This window comes from Simochromis diagramma, unplaced genomic scaffold (genome assembly GCF_900408965.1).
Source record: "Simochromis diagramma unplaced genomic scaffold, fSimDia1.1 OVJJ01000371.1, whole genome shotgun sequence".
NCBI lineage: Eukaryota > Metazoa > Chordata > Actinopteri > Cichliformes > Cichlidae > Simochromis > Simochromis diagramma.
In genome coordinates this window covers 1,841,874-1,864,169 of record NW_024386920.1, presented here as the reverse complement: position 1 = coordinate 1,864,169, position 22,296 = coordinate 1,841,874, and the positions used below count along the sequence as shown (strand labels likewise).

The window sequence follows — 22,296 nt, the reverse complement described above, 5'->3', positions numbered from 1 at the left end:
GTTTACTTTTCTGTCGAGTACTCAGGATGGGCCACGTGTATCTACTGTACTGTGTGTTTTCAGCCACAGAATCCCCCCTCGCTGACATAATGAATGCAATGAAGCAATAAGAGAGGGATGCTTGCAATGACTCACAAACATAATGATATGAATAGGTATGGCGGTTGTATTATCCTGTATTTATGTAGTGAATTATTTGTTATTTGCTAATACATTTCACAACCCAGATAGGGACAAAGGCACACATGGATAGCAAATGGAACGGCAGGAGAGACGAGAGACACGTGGCAAACGAAAAACACGAGATAAACAAAACAGTCCTCGCAACCTCGCTCTCGAGCCATGTGACATTGAATTACACAAACCATTCAAGAGGAAAAACTTCAAAAGAAAAGAATTAAAAGAACATATTTTGTATAATAGGAATTCCATAAAAGATGATGGTAACAGTGGACAATATTTAGCAGTATGCACACTCACAGTCATCTCAAGGCTTCATACTTTATAATAAACTGAAAGTATCAGAAATGTAATCGGGTCTATATCAGGTAATCCAACTACAGAAGGAAAAAACTGTTTGTTTGATGGATTTTTTCTTTTCAAGAACTGTTGTAATGCATGCAATGACATAACTGTATCTGTAATATAATTACTGAATTTAATGCAGTAATGCAGTAAAATGTTACTTTGGAACACGTTACACCCAACAGTGCCAAAAACACGCCGTGTCATTTATTTATTTAACAAAACCTAAGTTGTGGGTGAAAAACTCAGGATTCAACGGCTTATTAAAGGAAGCAACTTTAGCAGCAACAACTTAAAGTCATACAGAAAATGTTTACTTCATTCATTTTTACATTGGTCTGGAGGAACTTGTGGTTGCATAACAAGCCCAAATCCCAACCCCTCCACCACCACCCCATGCTTATAGAAGCATGGGTATAGAGTGTTTGTGCTAATATCCTGATAACCCTTCCAAACAAACCATGTTTGTTCAGTTTTTTTTCATACTTTAACATTTAATATGCTTATTAAGGCCTGTAGATTCTGAGATGTAGCTCTTGGGTTTTGTCCAATTTCTCTGTACATTGCATCGTTTGATCCTGGGGGAAATTTGCTGGGACATCCACTCGGGAGCAGACTGTGTTCCAATGTTCCAGAATGTTCCAGCCCAGCAAACTACCAAAGCATCGAGGCTTTTTTATAGAGATGCTCAGACTTGCTGATGATCAGTTAATCAAGTGCATTTGATTACCAGCACCTGCCTGCTACTTAGATGATGCTTCTTAATTCATATGGAAGCAGTAAGGCTGTTCTGCATTTTGTCTTAATTTTTGTTAAATAAATAATGACATGGCACGCGTGTGTTGTTGTTTTCCTGAGGTTGTATTTACCTAATTTTAAGATCAGCTAAGGATCAGATTATTATTTGTTTGATTATGACTTAATTAGATGTATATAGAGAATATTTAAATCTTATTTTGCTTGTGTTAGCATTTCCCAAGCCATTGACTCTTGCAGGAATGAAATGATCACTTAGGAATTGTGAGTTCATGAGTTTATGCTGTGCATCTTTACTATGTGGTTTCATTTCTATATTACTCTTATAAATGTTTTCTGATACTAGAGGAATGACCCTTTTGACTTTGGCTGCACTTCCCTCCTGTAGTTGAGAAATATTTAGCTGGCCTGTTGTATCCAGATCAACTTGGTCCAGTCAGGTTTATTTTTATCAAGTCCAGAAGACCTGCTGCTCTAAAATGATGGCAGCATGACTGTGGGGCCGTGGAGTGTCTCTGTCACCATGGGGCCTCAATCATATTGATTCCAAAGAGAAAAGCACATTCTCTCAGTGCCATGCCACAGGGTCATGATTTCACCGACAGTATTTTAGCCCTGTGTTTGATAAGGACCTTAAAACTCTACGTGCATTTGTACACTGATTTGGTCCATTGATGGTTGTGAAGTCATGTAGTATGTGGGTGATGAATGGGCAGGTATATGAGTAAATGATGGGGTTAATAAAGCTATTGAAATAAAAGTAACTCAGGAAATTCTCCATTCATACATCATTGTTGTCTTTTTCTGTTGCTTCACATTATACTCACAGTTACGTTAACAATACTTCTTCTCAATATCACTGGTGGAGACTGAAATAACTCAACAGATACAGGACAGGAGAGGCACGGAAATCTCATTTTAAAACATTAAAAAACCATGAGATTGACATTTTGTGTTATTTGGTCATATGGCTGTGCCATGACATTTTACAGAGGATTAGGATCAGACCCTACAATAATAAATACAGAGGAAAACCCAACAATCATATGACCCCCTATGAGCAAGCTCTTTGGCAACAGTGGGAAGGAAAAACTCCCTTTTAACAGGAAGAAACCTCCAGCAGAACCAGGCTCAGGGAGGGGCGGGGCCATCTGCTGTGACCAGTTGGGGTGAGAGAAGAAAGACAGGATAAGAACAGCATGTCTTCCACAACAAAACATGTAATATAAACACGGTCCACCGTGTCCATTTCACGTTTTACCTATCCGAAATGTGAAATGCAGAATTTGCAGTAAGTTGTAGTATGCTGCAGTAACAACAGAGGGAGATATTTTATTTCAAGCCAACGTGAAAATAATCACGGGAAAGCGTTTAAACACACATTATTAACATATTTACATGTATATACACATTAGCCACCTAGGTTAGTTGATTCTGATGATAAAAGACCCTGGAATGTACTTTGTGACTTTAAATATATTACCTCCCCTGATGGTAATACAATTTATGCATGCATGTCCATTTCACATTTTAGAGAGGCAAAGCGTGAAATGGACACAGTGGGCTGGCGTGTCTATTACACATTTTGCCTTGATCCTGGGTTGCACTTTGGTTAGTGACTGAATATAACATTAACCTCAATAATAGATTATCTTTTATAAAACATACTCTCTTCATCTAAATATATCATATGAGCTTGTTAATTAGAGCTTTATTTGAAGAGTTTTTACCCACAGTTACCAGCGTTAGTGTCTGTTCAATGTATGAATGAATTTTGTTACTTACACAACAACAACACAAAAAAGGACTAAATTCCTGATTTTAACTACTTTAACTGTTTTTAAACTCTCCATGCAAAATGTTAGTCAGTGGAATATAGTCAAATTAATATTACTTGATTGGTTTACATTTAGTTTATACCAAGCACATTTTTCTCAATGGTTAATTATATGACTAAATTAACCTTATATTGTATAAATTATTGTTTCATGTTTATTGGGGAAGGAGAATATTTTTTTTGAGTGCAGAAACCAAAAATCTGTTTTCATTTTAACTCCTTAAACGTGCCAGATATTAGTAATTATTATTAGTACGGGGGCACAGGGACCTTAGCACCTCAAAGCACTACTAAATATAGCCTCAATGAGCTGATACTGTGGTTAAAGACTCTCACTGTCAGTTTCACAACTCAGCAGCTAATATTAAACCCAAATACTCAAGTGGTCCAGAAGCCTTCAAGTCATGCACAGATAAGTTAGTGGCATCAGTCACAATGCTTCTCAAGATAGTTTCAGACACTGCCTGGGGACTGTGTTGGAAAATGAGTCACAGACTGGAATGAGCTGTAGGTTCCAGACATGCACCACATGAAGACTCTCATCAGCCTGGATTATACAACCTCCCCCGGGGTCAGTAATAAACTCTGGGTGAAATCCTAAGGGAGCATTTGGGAACTTGTTTTCCATCAGTATAAACAGTATTCACAAGTTTTAAAAATCCTGAATTATTTAGTTGATAAAGAGTGTTTGGTAAATGGAAGGGTGCCAGAATATTCGTGTTTTCAACAACTTTGATACCAAAAATAAACAGATTTCAAACACTGTCATATTAGCGCTCCTGAGTTAAAGAGTACAGTGGTTTGCTTGTTATTGTTGTCACTACTATTTTAAGTGCACTTTGGAATGTTAACTGGTGTTATGAGGTTTATTTAATCTTTTGATGTGTCACACGGATTGGTGGGGAAAGCCATGACTCACCTCCCCCAAGCACTACTAGTCATTCCAACCCAACAACATCTGGAATTATTACTGTAGCCTGGCTAGCTAGCATGTGGCTTTTTAGATCCCACTACTGCTGTACGCTTGGCTTGTTAACTAACATTCCACAGCCAAGAAATAAAACTTGGAGAAAGGCAGAGTTATAATTGTGCTATAAAAACAATATGTCACATTTCCTTAAGGAAAAACACTACTCGTGTTGTGTGCTTGATTCTTCTTCTTTGTAATAATATTAAATGGTAACAAGTAACAAGTATCCTTATTCTGAGTCCCATCAGGCAGATGTACCCAACAGTCTGCTTACTTTGGATTTGTTTTTGTAGACTTGATTCATGGTGTGTTTCCTCTCACCAGGTCTGGCCATACTGTTCATGACAGGAAGGTGCAGATGACCAAAAATAATCAGTACAACTAAAAACACACTGAGCTGACAGTACTGAAGACTAAAAAAAAGTACTGAAGGCTAAAAAAGTACTGAAGGCTAAAAAAAACAGTCCCCCAAAAATATCTGAAAAAAGCCAGGCATCATCAAAACATCCTTTATAGTAAAAAAAACAAAAACAACCCAGATCAGGCAATGACAATACATCCAGTCACTGGTAATTTTTTTTATTATGTTAATATAAATTTAGCTGAATTCTTTTTGGCATAAACGTGACAAGGTGGTGGAAACATTCCTCTGAGATTTTTCAGCACTGGCATCATAGATGTGCAGCAACAGCTGCACGCCATTGAAGCAGCCCAAACAGATGCCTGTTAAGGCCAAGAGGCCAAACTGGGTGTGTGGACTCAAGTGCAGAAACAGACGGAGGCAAAACTGATGTGAAAATAGAGTTTTATTTACAATAGTGCAGAAAGGCAGCATCAAATTGGGAAACTAGACAATCCTGACAAAGTTTACTATGAACTATGAGCTAAACCTGAGACATGTAACCAAAACTATGAGCTGTGATTCAATTCAAAAGTCCATGAACAGGTCCAGGTGTGAAAGGAGGGGCAGTGGCCTGGGTGGAGAAATACAGAGTCACTATAATGAAGAAGAAACTGGGAGTCAGCGGGGTTCCAGTAAATTATGACAGGTTGATTAGACAGTGTTGCTGAATGGCTTATGCGTTGCAGGTGGAGAACAACGTGAGAGGGATACCGTCCAAGAAGTCCGGTAGCTTGATTGCAGACAGGTGTGCAGGCTGATTGGAGACTCCGCCCAAAGGTGGAGCCCAGCTCTGTGGAAAAACACCACTCTCACCCAGACCATGACATGCCCTATGATTAGGTGCAGTAGGGAAACAGACTTGTCAGGCAGTTTCTTGGATGGGGCTCACCAGGTCATTCAGGGACCTTAAACTTGGAGCACTATGCAAACAAAGCTATTTCGATTGAAAAATCTCACGACTTCTCTTATAAGGTTTCATTTGTCACCTCACCGCATGTCCTCGCATATGTTGAAAACTAAAAAAAAAACGAAAGAATAGGAAAAAAATAAGATGCTACAGCCGAACTAGGTTATAAGAGCATTGCTTTTGTGTACTGTAACACTATTAACAAGCGCAAGAATGCAAGAAATAAGTTAGCATTAAAATTCCCTTTAATAATCCAAGCTGTTGACCTTGAAGTACCCTAAATGCCTTTAATTTTACTGACTTTGTTCTATACTTTCAAACTGACTTTAATAAGCTCTTTTAAATCAGCATTGCATCAGATAGTTCCCTCAGTGCTTTCCTTTGAGGGCAGCCTCCTATAAAAGCTTGAAGTTATGCTCCAGTGTCCATGATCCCTATAACACCAGTACTTAACAAGATTTCCCTCTGGCTAGGCAAGGCAAGGCAAGTTTATTTGTATAGCACAATTCAACAACAAGGTGATTCAAAGTGCTTCAAAGGGCTATCCCAAAGTCCTTTCCCCAGCTTTATTCTAGTCTTTAGTTTTTTGACATTTATTTTTTAAACCAACGTCATCTTAATTTTTATTCAACTGAAGTTGAAACAAACATCTAGTAACATGCAAAAGAGACTATTCACCTTCAGCCTTAGCTACTGAACTCGTTTGATGCAGTTTGCATTGTGAGTTTATAAAATCCTAAACATTATTCGCCTCATCGCAGCACCCCAGAGTATCTGCTGCATTCATGTTTTGTAAAATGTAAGAAATATGCTTTCAGTGTCCAAAATAGAATTTTTTTTAAATAAGACACATAACTCTTTGAAAAGCAGGTGACTTTTTGACATGTCACAGTGGTGTGTGAAAATCTAATTAGTGGCACACTTGAGATTTTCTGCCCTGAGTCAAAATGAAGTGAGTTATTTTTACATTAAGCACATATTTTATAGATTACAACCAATGCATTGTCACAAGAAATTACTTAAACCAATATACACATATGGAAAGTATTTTTAGCCTAGAGACAAGACAAGTAAGTGTCTGTGGTTTTCACAAGCATACAATGAAAGCACTTTGTTCTGGTGACTGGGTTGGTCTGACAGAGGCTGTGAATCACCTCTGACAGATAACATGGCTGCAGGTGTCTGCTACTGATACAGTGTCAATGCTCTTCTCCAAACCTCCTGCCTGGATCCAGCCTCAGGTGTAAATATAGACGGTCGTCATGGCAACATCTGCACAGGTGGCTGGCAATGTCCAGGTCTGTCAATCAATGGCAATCTGACAAATGGGGATGTGGCATTATGAAACTGAAAGTTTATGGTTGGATTTCTTAAGCATCAGAAAGCTTTTCTCATATACTTTGAACTTCACTGTCTCTCCTGATAATATCTGTCTTCTTCCCTAAATCCTTTTCCTCTGCAGCTTCTTTGAGGATCCATGAGCCATGAATGCAGTTACCACGTCAGTGTCTTGAATTGTTACAAACCCAACTGGTCATTCTATGTTATCCGAGGCGTCATCTGCCTCAATGGGGATGATGTTCTAAAGGGTTGATGGATGGTTTCTTTTCCAGAAAAATGTAGTTTCTAGTATTCCTGTCCCAACGCTGTCATGGCAGTCAGAAAAAGAACATAAAGAGTTATTTATTCCTGACATCTCGAGTGAGTTGCATTATGACAGCAGCATCGTGGTTCAAGGGTTTAAAGTGACTTTATTCGCTGGTAACCTGAGTCAGAGAGGGATTACCCTGTGAGAACACAGTAAACCCGCTAACCTAGAACATAACACTGTAGTAATTCAAGTAGCCATTAATCTGCTGACTATTAAGCACATGTTTCCAGCTGTCAGATACTGCATCATGGCAACGTCTCATTCTGAAAGATTAGTAAGTTCAAAGCACTCGATAAAAGAAACTGTACCTTTTCTGTGGCTGTTGTCTCTTTACATAAGCTGCACTTTAAAACGTAATGAATATGAACCCAGCGGGTTCACGGTACCTGACAGTAGACCTGGTTTACTTTTGAAACTCTGTAGACCTCAGTGACCTGGAACAGTAACATTATGTACATTAATGGTTATGTGTTACTTAACCACTGAGCTGCTGGAAGCCTCCACTGCTGTTTATTATTTATGCACCTATTTTATCCTTTGTAAGTTGCAAAAATGTTCCCTCTCAGAAAATAAAGCTCCTACGCCGCATCATTCATGGACAGTCAGGGCCATACGTTTTGGAAATGGCACAAATTTCTGTGTTTCATAAACAATGCAGCTTCACTTTCTTATATATGTGTGCACAGCTGTAGCCAAAGCATTAGGCTGTGACTGTAGTCATTGGCTCACTGGGTGATGGTGTTAATGGGGGTCCTGTCCATAATCCTGTCACTGCTGGGATTCTGTCATGATGGGGCATCGGTGTCTAATCAGCAAATGCAATAATTAATTTCTCTGTCTCAGTAAATTACATTCAATTCTTCCAAATGAGCTCTCCTTAACATCCCCCCCCCAGAGTATCTGAGGAACTAATTCTTTAATTGATCATCGTTTGCTTTGCTCCTGTGCTCAGGATTCACATATACAGCATTTCAATGCACCTAAATTCCTGCTAAACCAGTTCTCATCTACGGTTTTCTGGTTTTTGTTGTAAGACAACAATGTCTGGCTTTAAACTCTGCAGATCTGAAAGGAACACTTCAGATCTCAATAGGAAAAAATGATGCTGGATATCTATACTGTTATGGACGGGATAATGGGTTAGAAACTGCCTGTGTACTCTCACCGTATGAGGCCAGACATTATCATGCACTAGGAGGAACCCAGAACCCAAAGCACCAGTGTTGGGTCTGACAGTGGGTCCAAGAATTTTGTCCAGATACCTAATGGCAGTCACGGTGTGGTTGCCTAGTGGATATGCCTCCCTAAACTATCACTGACCAATCACCAAACCGGTCATGCTGAATAGTGTTACAGAGTTGGTCACATGTCCATATTGGCATGAATATGTTTTTTTTCTGATGTGTTTTCAAAGTGTATATAAACAATAAATATTTTTGCCTTTGTCTTACTGTTGAAGCGCATGCTTTTGGTTAGGTAATTCCTGAAGAAAAACTCCTGTAAAATTTGGATTATATAACCTATTATATAAAGGACATTCATTAATTCTATCCTTTCTTTATTTGACTAGCAGGCCATCTCTCCATCAGTCCAATCATCTGTTTTCTTAACCGTTTGTCCAATTTAAGGTCTTACTCAGCTCGAGCTTATCAAAAGCTTTTATGGCCTTTGTTAAAAGAATTTCTTAATAGCTTTTAGTGACCAAGACAGAACCACCATGATTTAAAGCCTGAAGGGCTCGTACATTTGCAAGGTTAAATACGTTTTTCTGTGTTTGGCTTCCTGCAACAAAACTGGGCAGACTGAGTAGTACTGCAGTGCCTGTGCTCATAGAGTTTGTTTCACTTTTAATTGTCTGTAACCTTGCTCTTTATTTTAAAATGTGCATTTTGTCATCCAGATACTGTCATTGGTTTACAGATTGGGGTTTTTTCCCTTTAAAATTAATTAGGCTGAATTATCTAAAGCCAAGAGTCACTGACCTTTTCAGCCTCAGCTTAACCAGATATGTGATTCCCAGAGTAAGACTACTTAACTGTTCTTTCTCTGTTTAACCAGTGTAGCAGTTTCCTTCTGTCTGTATTATTGTAGTCTGTGACTCTCTGTTTTCACAAGCTGTTCAGCTCAGTTTGAACTACATCTGTTAGACGCTTCCACTAGTAACAAGCAGTATTCTGAATTTCCTTAAACAAAGGCTCCACTATTTCCTGTAAAATACAGATTTTTCTCTTCAGAGGAAATCCTCCAAAAGCTTTGTGCTCAGACTGAACATACTTTAGCTCTGAGTTTTACGTAAAGCTTTTCCAAGGCTGAGATTTTAGGTGCGGCCTTAACAGCGTGGTTCTGCCAACTTTGTCAAAGATGTTTGAAAGCCAGAGATTAATATTAAGTAATGATTAAATGCAGATAACCTGAGTAAATACAAAGTCCCGTGTGAGTTTTACAACACATCTAACGAGACGCAGATTGACAAGAAAGTTTAATTTTTGTCTCTGGACAAGCCTTTGTGTTGCTTTTGGTCAACAGTGGTTTTCTCCTTGGATCTCTCCCATGGATGCCATTTTTTAATTCAATTCAATTCAATTAAATTGTATTTGTACAGCATCAAATCACAACAAAAGTCGCCTCAAGGTGCTTTATATTGTAAGGTAGACCCTACAATAATACATACAGAGACAATCCCAACAATGATATGACTTCCTATGAGCAAGCACTTTGGCGACAGTTGGAAGGAAAAACTCCCTTTTAACAGGAAGAAACCTCTGGCAGAATCAGGCTCAGGGAGGGGCGGAGCCATCTGCTGCGACCGGTTGGGGAGAGGGAAGGAAGACATTTTTGCCTGGTATCTTTCTTACTGTTGAATCATGAACTCTGACCTTACTGAGACAAGTGAGGCCCGCAGTTTTTTAAATGCTGTTCTGCATTCTTTTGTGATCTCCTGGATCCATTGTCTGTGTGGTCTTGGAGTACTTTTTGGTATGTTGACTTTTCCTGGGAAGATTCACCATTGTTCCAGGTTTTTTCAATTTGTGGGTAATTTTAAGACAGATACCTAATACCAATATTTGGTCATTTTTAAATCCTGTATTCCAATATAATATTCCAATCCAGTCAATATTTTTTTCTTTCCAACACATAAAACATGAAGTGATTTCTTTCAAATTTGCTTTGTTCAAATATTTATTTATTAGTGTACTGCACAGTAGGCAAGCATTTGGCATCCTGGTCAGCAGTACAACAAAAAAAAGGACAGGTTTAGCCCCCCCCCCCCCCCAAAAAAAAAACCATAACAATCGTCAAATGTCAAAATAAAAATGACAGAAGAGTGCACATGCTAAAAACAGTCACAGCTCTATCATAATCATGCTGATGCCAAGAGACTGAAATACACACAGATCCTCAGAAGTACTGCTGCATCCCACACACAACACGTGTACGGAAACACAAAAATACACACAGAAAATATGTTCATTCTTCTCTCCTAGGCAAACATCAAAGTAAAAAGTACTTGCGCTGTAATTAAACTCTGGGGTCCACAGTAATGGAGACCTACTGCTGACCAAATGCAGTACTTAATGCATAAAAAATAATTATGCTTGTATAAAAGGTTTCAGTGGCATTTTGCAAAGCTTAATGGGTTGGGCACAGACATGATTGTCATGCTTATGTTTTTAATCATGCTGCCAACATCATCCCCCATGACAATGTCTGTCTGTTTGACTTTTCATTCTGTTCACGTTTGTGAATTCGCATATCTCTCAAGAAATGTGAAAAAAGATACGAGTCACACAGGTCTACGGACCCATCAGTGACTATATACAAACATTAGCATATTCTGGAACTTTTTAAACTGGAGTAGTAGCAGGAAGTTGCTATAACTAGAATGAAATGGATGCTGCACAAAAAATCCTACTTGTGTTTGCTTTGCAGCATGTGCAGCCTGTGCAGACAGCGTTGTTTCTCTTTTTAAATAGAACTGTCCGAACAATCTGCAGTATGAAAATGAAGAAATTAGAGCTTATATTGCGCTCGGTGTACTATACATCTGGACGATTTGCAGCACATCATTTAGTGAAATGGTAAGTTCAAGCATACTTTGCTAACACATTAATACTACAGTCACACCAAAGACTGCAGCATGACAAAAGTTCCTATCAATGAACTTGAGATCTTGTTGCTGTTAAAACAGTTGCTTCAGTGATGGAGATCAGCTCAACTTCAACAACTTATTTAGAGACAGGTTGCCTCCTACGAAGTCACCTGTGGATTCACCTTCAGTCAAAGTGCCTGTCCAGAGGCTGAGAGGATTGTATGCTCAATCTCAATTTCAAAAAGTTGGTTGGCACAATAATTTTTTCATTTCACATTTGCCAAAACAACATCTTGATGTGTCCACGTTTTTGGAAAAATATTCTGTGGACTGATAAGATAAAAGTCAAACTTTCTGAAAGCTCAGCGTCCAGTTGCATTTGTTAGAAAACGACCAAAGCATTTCATAAAACAACACCATACCAACAGTCAAACATGGCGGTGGTAGTGTGATGGTCTGGGGCTGCTTTGCTGCTTCAAGACCTGAATGACCTGTCATAACTGAACCAGTCAAAGTCTGAACGGAAATCTGATTGAAATACTGTAACATGACAGGTTGATTTTGCTTGAAAACCCTCTAGGGTGGTGAAATTAAACCAATTCTGCAAAGAAAAGTGGGCCAGAGTGATGCCACATATTGTAAACACTAGATTCTTGCTACCAAGGGTGGTTGACTTTTGACTTTTTTTCTCTTTGATTAATAAACTTATGAACTACATTTTGCATTTACTTGGGTTTTCGTTGTCTAATATCGATATTTGTCTAATACTCTGAAGCATTTAAGTGTAAGAAGTATGTGAAAATCTACAAAATCAGGAAGGGGGCAATTACTTTTTCATAAAATTGTATTTTTTTACCCAAAGTAAAAATATTGGTCTGATAGTGGTGCATATTTCACTCAAGGTCAGAAAACTGAACAACTAGCTGTCATGTGGAAACCACACCAAAAACCATGGTTCTAGTATTCCAGTTTCAAATGAAATTATGTAATTATGAAAAACAATCAAGATATTTTCACGTCTCGTGATCTACTTCATATCAAATATCCCCAAACATAACCACCTCATTTGAAAAAAAAAAAAAGCAAGTTAGATTCATAATGAACAAAGTCATATTAGTCAGGCTTTCGTTGATTTCTCCTATGATTTGATGTCAGTTACACTAAACTCCATTTAGCAGTTCTAAAAATATGCTTAAATTGATGCAATGCTCTGAAAAAAGAACTAAAAATGCTGCTCCTGAAACGGTAAATGTACGTTCTAATTTGCGTGCTTTATATAAGGGGGGCATAAATTTAGTTTTAGCCTGGCATACAGCATGATGTACAATACTAGATATTATTTCTGAATTCCAATCTGAATGCTGAATTTCACATTTGTCCTGTTTCTTGGAAAGATTCTTAGAACATCCTTTGCCTCTTTTCAAGTTTACTGGAATTCTTCCAGTTAGTGGTCTTTAACTGACATGCTTCAGAGCTTCAAGAGGTTACATTCACACCACACAAGAGGACGTCATTGGCCAGATGTCACCATGTATTCCTCTATGTCACTCATTTGCTTTCAAGAGCCATTCACACTGTCAGGCACCTCAGATAGCGTCATAGCATGTGCTAGCTGACAAAGAATCCATTCTTTCCCCATGGTAAATATGTTGCTTTCAAAGAAAGATAATCGTGATTGTTCTAATGCACACATATTATTGAATATGTTGTGTACATCACCTCCCATCTCTAAGAGTTAAACATTGATGATGGGTGATTGGATGTAAACCACTTTTCTCTGAATAAACTTTGATCAGTTCCTGTTTTGTCAGACAATTTCATCAGGACAAACATATTTCTGAAAAGCACAAATTAAGCATCAAGTTAGTGATCGCCCATTATATAATACCTACTCAACTATACGGAAGTTCTGTCATAATTATATGAGACCTTGGAGGGTCTTGCGAAATGTTTATGAAGGCTGTAAAAGTTGCATCACCATCACTTATGAGCCGCTGAAATGATGATGTGAACATAACCTGTATTTTTCATGGTCCTTTTTCTTCTCCTTTTCTTTTTGGTAATAGAAGGTGACCATGGCCTCCTTCGATTCTAAAGCTGTACTGCAAACTTGCATAACCATTATGCCACTGAGGATAAATGCAGAGTAAAATGCTAAGGTTTTCCTACAATGTTGTTCTGCTTTGTTCTTAATAGTCCACTAACTCATACTCTGTTCATAATCATGTTTAACTATCAGCAAACTGAAGACAACAGGTTAAAAATAAAGCTGATACTTTACTGCCTGGATTTATTCAGAAAAATCGGAAATCAAAAGTATTACCTTGAGCCACAGATCACGAGTTTAGCTGAGCCCATGTGTAACTGTTGTTCTACTTGGAAGAAGTTGTTATAAGGCAATTTGGCCCCTGTGCTGAGAGTGGTGCAGACCACTATTTGCTCTGGGATTTTCTATCTTTGGTATATGCAAACTTCATATCCATCTTTTCAGTGTTCTTAGATGTACAGAAACATACAAATGGGCACAACAAAGAAGCTTTAAAGGCGCTATATCTATATGTGATATGTTTCAAGAGGCTGTTGAGCTCTAGTCAGCATTCATAGAGCTCCAAAGACAGACTTCACACCACCATCTCTTCCAGCTTTACAAAAGTAATGCTGTAATAAAAACACTGCTATTTTGCTGTAGTCTTATTGTCATTTGAACTCAATTTTTAAAGCATGTTTCTAGTCTTATTGATCAAAGCACTTCACAATAAAAGCCACATCTAGACTGGATTGTTATTGTATACATAGTTTGGAACTTCAAGTATCGAAGACTCTCACATATAGACACAAACACCAAGGAGCGTTCAGGACCTCACTAGAGAAGGAGCTAAGATAGACCCAATAATCTTCCGATTAGTGGGATATGGTGGAGCAGAGATTTACTGCTAACAAAACTGCAGCACTTGCATGATTCATGTCAATTCAATTCAATTCAATTTTATTTATATAGCGCCAAATCACAACAAAAGTCGCCTCAAGGCGCTTCATAGATACAGAGAAAAACCCAACAATCATATGACCCCCTATGAGCAAGCACTTTGGCGACAGTGGGAAGGAAAAACTCCCTTTTAACAGGAAGAAACCTCCAGCAGAACCAGGCTCAGGGAGGGGCGGCCATCTGCTGCGACCGGTTGGGGTGAGAGAAGAAAGACAGGATAAAAGACATGCTGTGGAAGAGAGACAGAGGTTAATAACAGATATGATTCGATGCAGAGTCTATTAACACATAGTGAGTGAGAAAGGTGACTGGAAAGGAAAAACTCCTGGCAGCCTACGTCTATTGCAGCATAACTAAGGGAGGATTCAGGGTCACCTGGTCCAGCCCTAACTATATGCTTTAGCAAAAAGGAAAGTTTTAAGCCTAATCTTAAAAGTAGAGATAGTGTCTGTCTCCCGAATCCAAACTGGAAGCTGGTTGCACAGAAGAGGGGCCTGAAAACTGAAGGCTCTGCCTCCCATTCTACTTTTAAAATTCCATTGTTTTCATTCAAACTCTGTTCTGTACATTCTAATTCCGTTGTTTTCATTCAAACTCTGTTCTGTACATTCTAATTCCGTTGTTTTCATTCAAACTCTGTTCTGTACATTCTAATTCCGTTTTTTTCATTCAAACTCTGTCCTGTACATTTCAATTCTGTTGTTTTGATTCAAATTCCATTGTTTTGATTCAAATTCTGTTCTGTACATTCTAATTCCGTTGTTGTCATTCAAACTCTGTTCTGTACATTCTAATTCCGTTGTTTTCATTCAAACTCTGTTCTGTACATTCTAATTCCGTTGTTTGCATTCAAACTCTGTTCTGTACATTCTAATTCTTTTGTTTTCATTCAAATTTCGTTGTTTTCATTCTAATTCTGTTTTTTGTTTTAAATACTCTAGGAACAACAAGTAGGCCTGCAGAGCGAGAGCGAAGTGCTCTAATAGGGTGATATGGTACTACAAGGTCATTACAGTTTTTCTCAGTCGCTTTGGTGCGTTTCTCAGAACACCATTAACATTTGCACAGCAGTTAGTGCATTTCCCAAAACAATTAGTGCAAACTGCAAAACCTAGTGGATAGCCTGCAAAAGCACGTCACATGCACAGAATTGATTATCCATACCTCAAAAGCAAGTATCCATGTCAATGAAACTGTCAGTGCCATCAAAATGAAAAGTCTTGACACCATCTTTATGAACAAGATAGTCAAATGGCATTGTCATGTTTCCACTATGACAGTTTATAATTTCAGTGTTTCCCATTGCAAAAACAATTGGTGACACCTGAAAATGCTAACGACAGCACTATGGCCTACCTGTACAGCCATCTGAAATGTGCAGTAAAGTCACTGTAGATGTTATGGGAGTCTTGGGAGTAACTGAGACACTGAATACGTACGTTTCACATTTCCATTGTGTTTGTAATCCTACAGAATTGTGCAAAAGAAAAATATGCTACAGTCACTTGTTCACTGTAGAATACATGTAAACATAAAATCACCCATTTGGTAGAGCCTCCTCATGAGTGACAACTGTAATTCACCTGAGATCAATTGTTCAATTTCGGAGACATTTCCAGGAAAAATGATACAGAAAGGTATAGGATTTGCTTGACAGATGGCCAATATTTGGCATGTGATAACTAGTTCAACAATTTTGTGTGTGATGACTTAAGCAATGGATGTATGACTATTAGTTTTATTGGGAATGACTATTCAGCATCCATAGGTATGATTACTTTTGACTGACATGACATAAGCAAATGGAAATGTCAGAAAGCAGCAGGGAAATGTATGGAAGCAACTGATTCATGTCCAAAATCATTTGCAGTTTGTTCAGAGAGAGGAGAAATTGCTACTATGATGTGCACAAATGACTGAGTGTTGTGGAGGTTGAACTAATAGTTATGAGAATTTCAATTCTGATCTGAGAAACGCACCAAAGCGACTGAGAAAAACTGTAAGATAAGATGGGGCCTGAATATTTAATACCTTGTATGTGAGGAGCAGGATTTTGAATTCAATTCTGGATTTAACAGGAAGCCAATGAAGGGAAGCCAAAACAGGAGAAATATGCTCTATCTTTCTAGTCCCTGTCAGGACTCTTGCTGCAGCAAGAGTACTGAAGGCTTTTCAGCGAGTTTTTTGGACATCCTGATAATAATGAATTGCAGTAGTCCAGCCTAGAAGTAATAAATGCATGAACAGTTTTTCAGCGTCACTCTGAGACAGGATATTTCTAACTTTCAGTCAATGCCACAAAGAATTAAGATAGTTCTGAAAGGCCAGTGTGTACCTAATAACGGGGCCTTGCAAGTGCTGAGAGATGTAAATACCATCTGCAAATGAATGTGACACAAAAAATTAGAATTTTTATTAAATACAAAAAAATGATAACTTTGAAGTTTGTTTAGTTTAACATAAAGAAGAGTAGAAAAGCGCTATATAAGAACCAGTCCATTTACCATTTACAGTTTTTCTCGATTGCTTAAACACTATAACCAGGCCTCTAAACTAAAATTTCAAAACCGTAACGCTATTGTTCAAAAAGCTCACCCATTTCCCTGAACTATAAACACTATTCCCTGCTTTGACACATGACTCAAATTTGGTGAACTGTTACTGCAAAACTCTACACACAAATCCCTACATTTTACAGTGCTTACACCATGTAGTCATTTAGAAAGCACTAGCATGCAATAATGTTAACTTAAGTCAGCATAGCTTGAGCTCAATTAGCACACAATTAACCAGGTGGAAACACTAGGAGTCAAAATTTAGCACACACCAATCAGAACCTGCGATGGATAGATAAAAGGGCCAAAGTCAGCTCATTCAGGTTTGAAACAATGGATCCAAAGAGATGCAAAGGAAGAGGACGTGGTGGAGAAAGAGGACGTGGTGAAGGAGGAGGACGTGGTGGAGGAAGAGGACATGGTGAAAGAGGAGGACGTGGTGGAAGAGGAGGAGGTGGTGGTCTAGGACAACAGGAAGGTGGTGGAGGAGGAGGGAGAGGTGGAGGAGGAGGAGGACGTGGTGAAGGAGGTGGAGGTGGAGAACGAGAACAAGGAAGGGGAAGAGCAAGGGCAAGAAGACAGTCAGTCTCGGATGAAATTCGAGCCACTTTAGTTGACCATGTCCTTGTCCATGGGATGACTATGAGGGAGGCTGGGCAACGAGTACAACCAAATTTGAGTCACTTCACTGTTGCCTCCATCATCAGAACCTTCAGGGAGGAAAACAGGTAGGTGTACTTGCAGTAAGACTGCTTTGTACAGTAACGTTTAAGTTACTGAACTTATGTGTCTTGAGTTTCAGTATGTTTCCATTATTTGCCTGTAAAATGAATGTGTGACAGTTACAGTAATGAGTGCTTCTATTTTTGTAGGACACAGAGACGACCACCTGGTGGAGGCAGGTTAAGGCTTTTGTCGGAGGAGCAAGAGAGGGAACTTGTAAACATGGTAATTGCAAATAATGTAATCCGCCTGCAAGAGATTCAAAGGAGAGTGATTGAGGATGATCATCTTTTTCGAGGCATAAATGCCATCAGCCTCTCCACAATTGACCGCATCCTCCGAAAGAATCAATTCCGGATGAAACATACCGAGTCCCTTTCGAACGAAACTCTGACAGAGTGAAAAACCAACGTGTGGAATATGTTCAGGTATGAGTTTTGATACTGTATAAAGTATTGTGTACCATCACAGCATGGCAGTTTATGCTGCCATTTCAGCACTCTTGAACTGTGGTTCAGGGTACCGATTGACTCTACTGTATTATGTGTTTTGCAGAGAATCTTTGAGATTGAAGGACGGCCTGTTCCCCATGAAATAATCTTTGTGGATGAGGCAGGTTTTAACCTGACCAAAAGAAGGGAAAGGGGGAGGAACATAATTGGCCATCGGGCTATTGTAAATGTCCCTGGTCAGCGTGGGGGGAATGTCACTATGTGCGCAGCCATCAGCCAACGAGGGGTACTCCACCACCATGCCGTACTAGGACCCTATAACACTATGCTTCTCCTTGCTTTTCTTGATGGTTTAAGACAACATATGTTCCAGCTGGACTACAGGGAACCAGCACAGCCAGAGCAGCCTCACTACGTTGTTGTGTGGGATAACGTCAGCTTCCATCGCGCTGCTCTGGTTCGTGACTGGTTTACCAATAACCCAAGGTTTTCTAATATCTTTCTGCCTGCATACTCTCCCTTTCTAAACCCGATAGAGGAGTTATTTTCGGCATGGCGGTGGAAAGTGTATGACCGAGAACCTTATGTCCGTGTTCACCTCCTTCAGGCCATGGAAGAGGCCTGCCTAGACATATCAGTAGATGCATGCCAGGGGTGGATCAGGCATGCAAGAGGATTTTACCCCCGCTGCCTGGCTGGGGCCAATATAGCCTGTGATGTGGATGAGATTCTCTGGCCTGACCCAGACCAAAGACAAGATGCTGAGGTGGGATAATGTTTCTGGTGTGTGTTGTACTGTATAGTACATGAATGACAATGTGCCACTGTACATACATTGGTTGCGTCTTTTGTGTTTATCATGTGACAAGGGTTTTGAAGGGGAGAACCATAAGCAACCTATTTGTTTTGGAACTATTGTTTTGAATTAATTGTACCAGTGTGCAAAACTCTGTTGTAGTGTGTGTGTTTTTGAGGGCTTGTGTTTGATGTCTGAGGGCAAAGTTTGGTTTTTCAGCAGGAGTGAATAGTTTTGGGTGTGGAGCTTCATTTTGACCTGGAAATAGGATGTTTGGGAAATTGAGTGAGATGTTATGGATTTGTGTTTACTGTTGTGAGGATATGAGGCGTAGTTTCAAGAAATGTGTTTTAGCAATCGAGAAAAACTGTAATATGCTAGATTGTTATGTATTTCTGTTCTGTTGTTCTGCCTGGTAAAAAAAAAAAGTATCATTGTACAGTGTTTACCCTTTTTTCTTAGTCTTACAGATTATAAACAAATGAATTCACTTGTTTTACCCCATCCATGGTACTCACAGCAGGCTGAATGCCAAACTGTCAGCTCAGTTGATTACTGAAGACATCAGTAATTAGTGGCTGTTATCTGAAGTAAAGCTTTATTAAAGAGAAACATGTATTGCCCTCAATAACCGACATACAGCCCAGTTATTTATTTGCAGAACCTACTAATTGCTTGTCTGTTTTTGAGCTGTATAAAAAAAAGAAAAAAAGAAAAGAAAAATACTCTCAACCCACCACAGAAAAATGAGATTCCTGCTGCAGAGGAAATGAGAGATCACAGGGCCTGATTATTAAAAATGTTTTCCCGAATTACTAAAATAATGAAGAGGGAGAAGCTAAATAAATTCAGCATACCAAATATTGCATGCATGAACACCAGCGTTTAAATTACAGCAGAGATTTTCTGCCGTTAGCGGTTATCAAAACATAAAATCTGATTTACTTGCAGTGATGTGTTTCATTAGTAGTAAGCAACAGGAAATGGCCTTGTTACTGCTATGCATCAGAATTTCAATAAGATTTAAATGCGTCATTTCCCGGTTCAATTAACCATAAAATGCAAATACAACACAGTTTAAAAATGTGTAATAATGATACAAAGTCATTCATTTATAGTACTTTGAAAAAGCAATAAGTTAGTACTGTATGTTTGCATTAACCGATATGCTAAAAGATCAACAGATGGAGAGGAAACACTATTTTAGCCCTAATAATTCATGATTAAGAATTAGATACTTTTCTCAGCAACTTCTGGTTTACTATTAATTACAGTATCACCTTTTCACATTTGCAAATGAGCCACAATAAGGGTCCGTTTTGGTCCTAACCTCCTTTAATTAAACATGGATCAGTTAATGAAAAACAAAGGAGTGGTATCAAACAGATGGTAAATGGTTTAGATAGACAGATGGATTTACTTCTCATCTTTACACTGGGTAAAAACAATTCTATTTTAGTTTTCAATATAGGCAAAAAAGGACCAGAACATAAAGCTCGTATGCAGCCCTGTTAGATAACAGCTGATACCTTTTTACACAACCATCTGTCAAATCTTACACTGAACATGGCATTGGCAGAATTGGTAGAGTTAATATAAATTAGTTGGTTTCCTGAACCCGGCATTTATGTGCAGACCCGGCTTTTAAGCATACAGCACAAGTTTGGGGTCAGGGATTTGGGAAGAAGCTTAATGTTAGCCTGCTTTAACATTGCAAAACCAGTTTTAATGTGTGTTTGGGGTCACTGTCCTGTTGGTGGAACACCCAAGTCGTGTCCAGGTTTCCACCATCTAGCTGTTGATCTGAGGTGAAGTTTGAGTTTGGAAGCTGTCCTTTTACATCCACTTTGTGCAGTGTACCAGGATCAATTGCAACAAAACAACTGCAGAACATGACGCTACCACCGCCATGCTTGACAGTTGTTACAGTTTTGCGGGCTTGAAAGCGTCAACTTTAGTCCTCCCAACATACGTCGCCATTGTGGCCAAATTGCTCAATCTTCGTCTTTTAAGTGGTAAATGGACTGGTACTTATGTAGAGCACACAAAGCACTTTAAAGCTCATCTGACTATAAAACTTTTCTCCAGGAGGAATTTGGTTTGTCCATGTGGCCAGCTGCAAATTTTAGTTCAGCTTGAAGGTGTTGATTTTGGGGCTGGCGATTCAGTCCATCACAATCGAAAACTCACTTCACTGTCGACAGTAATACTGTTGTTCCAGCACTTTCAAGTTCATGGCAAGTAAACATCAAACAGTAGACCTTCCCAACTTGTGTAAATATCCTTCTTAGATCTTCACTTACTTACTTGGACTTTCTCATTGTTCTAAGCAGAGTTGACTAAACTACTGGCCCAACAAATCCAGTATAGTAGCATTTGAATTGAAAAAAAAAAAAAACCTTTACTGCACTTTTAAAACTTTGTAACTAATCTTTCTTTCTTTGTTTTCATAACACATTGACCATATGAGAGCACAATTGCTGCCATACACCTGTTCTTGTGCAACAACTTATGCCCCCAATTGTCATGACATGAGCACATCTCTTCAAGGTCTAATGCCGTAAGGTTTTTCTTGCCTTTCAGACAGCTTTTAAGCACTCAACATGATGGATATTGTCTCATGACAGGTTACATAAAAGCACTTTTTCCTCGTTTCTTCTCTTTTCTCTCTCACTGACATCGTATTGATCCACAAACCTAACTTTTGTGGCTTTTGTTCACTCAGACTTGACCACACTGTGGTCCTGATTGCCAATCAAGTTACTCTGTGTCCAATCAAACCTCAAGAGAAAGACTGATAAAGACTATACAAATAGTTGAGTATTCTTGATTGTAATAAAATATATGCATTTCAGATCTCCACTTTTCTGAAATGGCAAACTGCAGTTCCAGCTTTGAGAATAGAGAAAGAATAATCCTAATAATCTTAAATAATTAGAATCTTTACCGTTTTCTCTGTAAAAGCAGCTCACACTGCTAGAAGAAATTTAAAAGGTGTTTAAAAAAAAAAAAAAAAAAAACAGCCGCACATTTTTACTGGATTTTCCAGTTGGTCCATGTATAATTCCCAGATCCAGGATTTTGTGTTAACCACATATTATTTGAAGATAAAAACAGCAGAAACAGTAATATGTTCATTTTAGATGTATCAGGATATTCTAAGGCCTTTTTCATATATATAAAGAGGAAAATTGTTTGGTATTTATTTAAGTGCCAATCCAGCCAAATAATTTCAAAGTTCTTTTGTAGTCCGTTGCCTTCTACAGTATTTACTTTTTCCCTGGGAAAGCTCTGGCAGCAATGATCTGGAACTGGCTTGCTATACTTAAAATCTTATTATCATACATAACATAAAACATTTAAGTGATTTAAGTGAACATTTAAGTATTTATTTGCTACGTTTATATTATAATCTGCAGTTAAAAGTAATATATATATAAATATAAGCTCAGTCCAAAAGCTCCAGTTGTACAAGTTGTGAGACAGATAAAGGTGCTGCAGGGAGTATGCCAAGTACTCAAAAAAATAAAGCAAGTAATGAAAACAAAATAAAACAGAAAATCTATGTGAAAAAACTAAAACTAAAAAACAGAAAACTAAGCACAAAGGCAAGTTGACAAACTGCGTAAACAGACATTCCACAAA

The 22,296-nt window shown here is 38.5% G+C and overlaps 2 long non-coding RNA genes across 2 annotated transcripts; one reads left to right on the top strand and one right to left on the bottom strand.

The window, feature by feature from the left end:
- Positions 1 to 9,630: 9,630 nt before the first annotated feature.
- On the bottom strand, positions 9,631 to 14,248 carry LOC120736614. Its single transcript, XR_005696546.1, has 2 exons — positions 14,208 to 14,248; positions 9,631 to 9,745 (listed from the first exon to the last, which is right to left on the bottom strand). It is a non-coding gene; the product is annotated as an uncharacterized LOC120736614 (long non-coding RNA).
- Positions 14,249 to 17,766: 3,518 nt separating this feature from the next.
- Positions 17,767 to 18,037, top strand: LOC120736615. Its single transcript, XR_005696547.1, has 2 exons — positions 17,767 to 17,831; positions 17,959 to 18,037. It is a non-coding gene; the product is annotated as an uncharacterized LOC120736615 (long non-coding RNA).
- Positions 18,038 to 22,296: the final 4,259 nt, after the last annotated feature.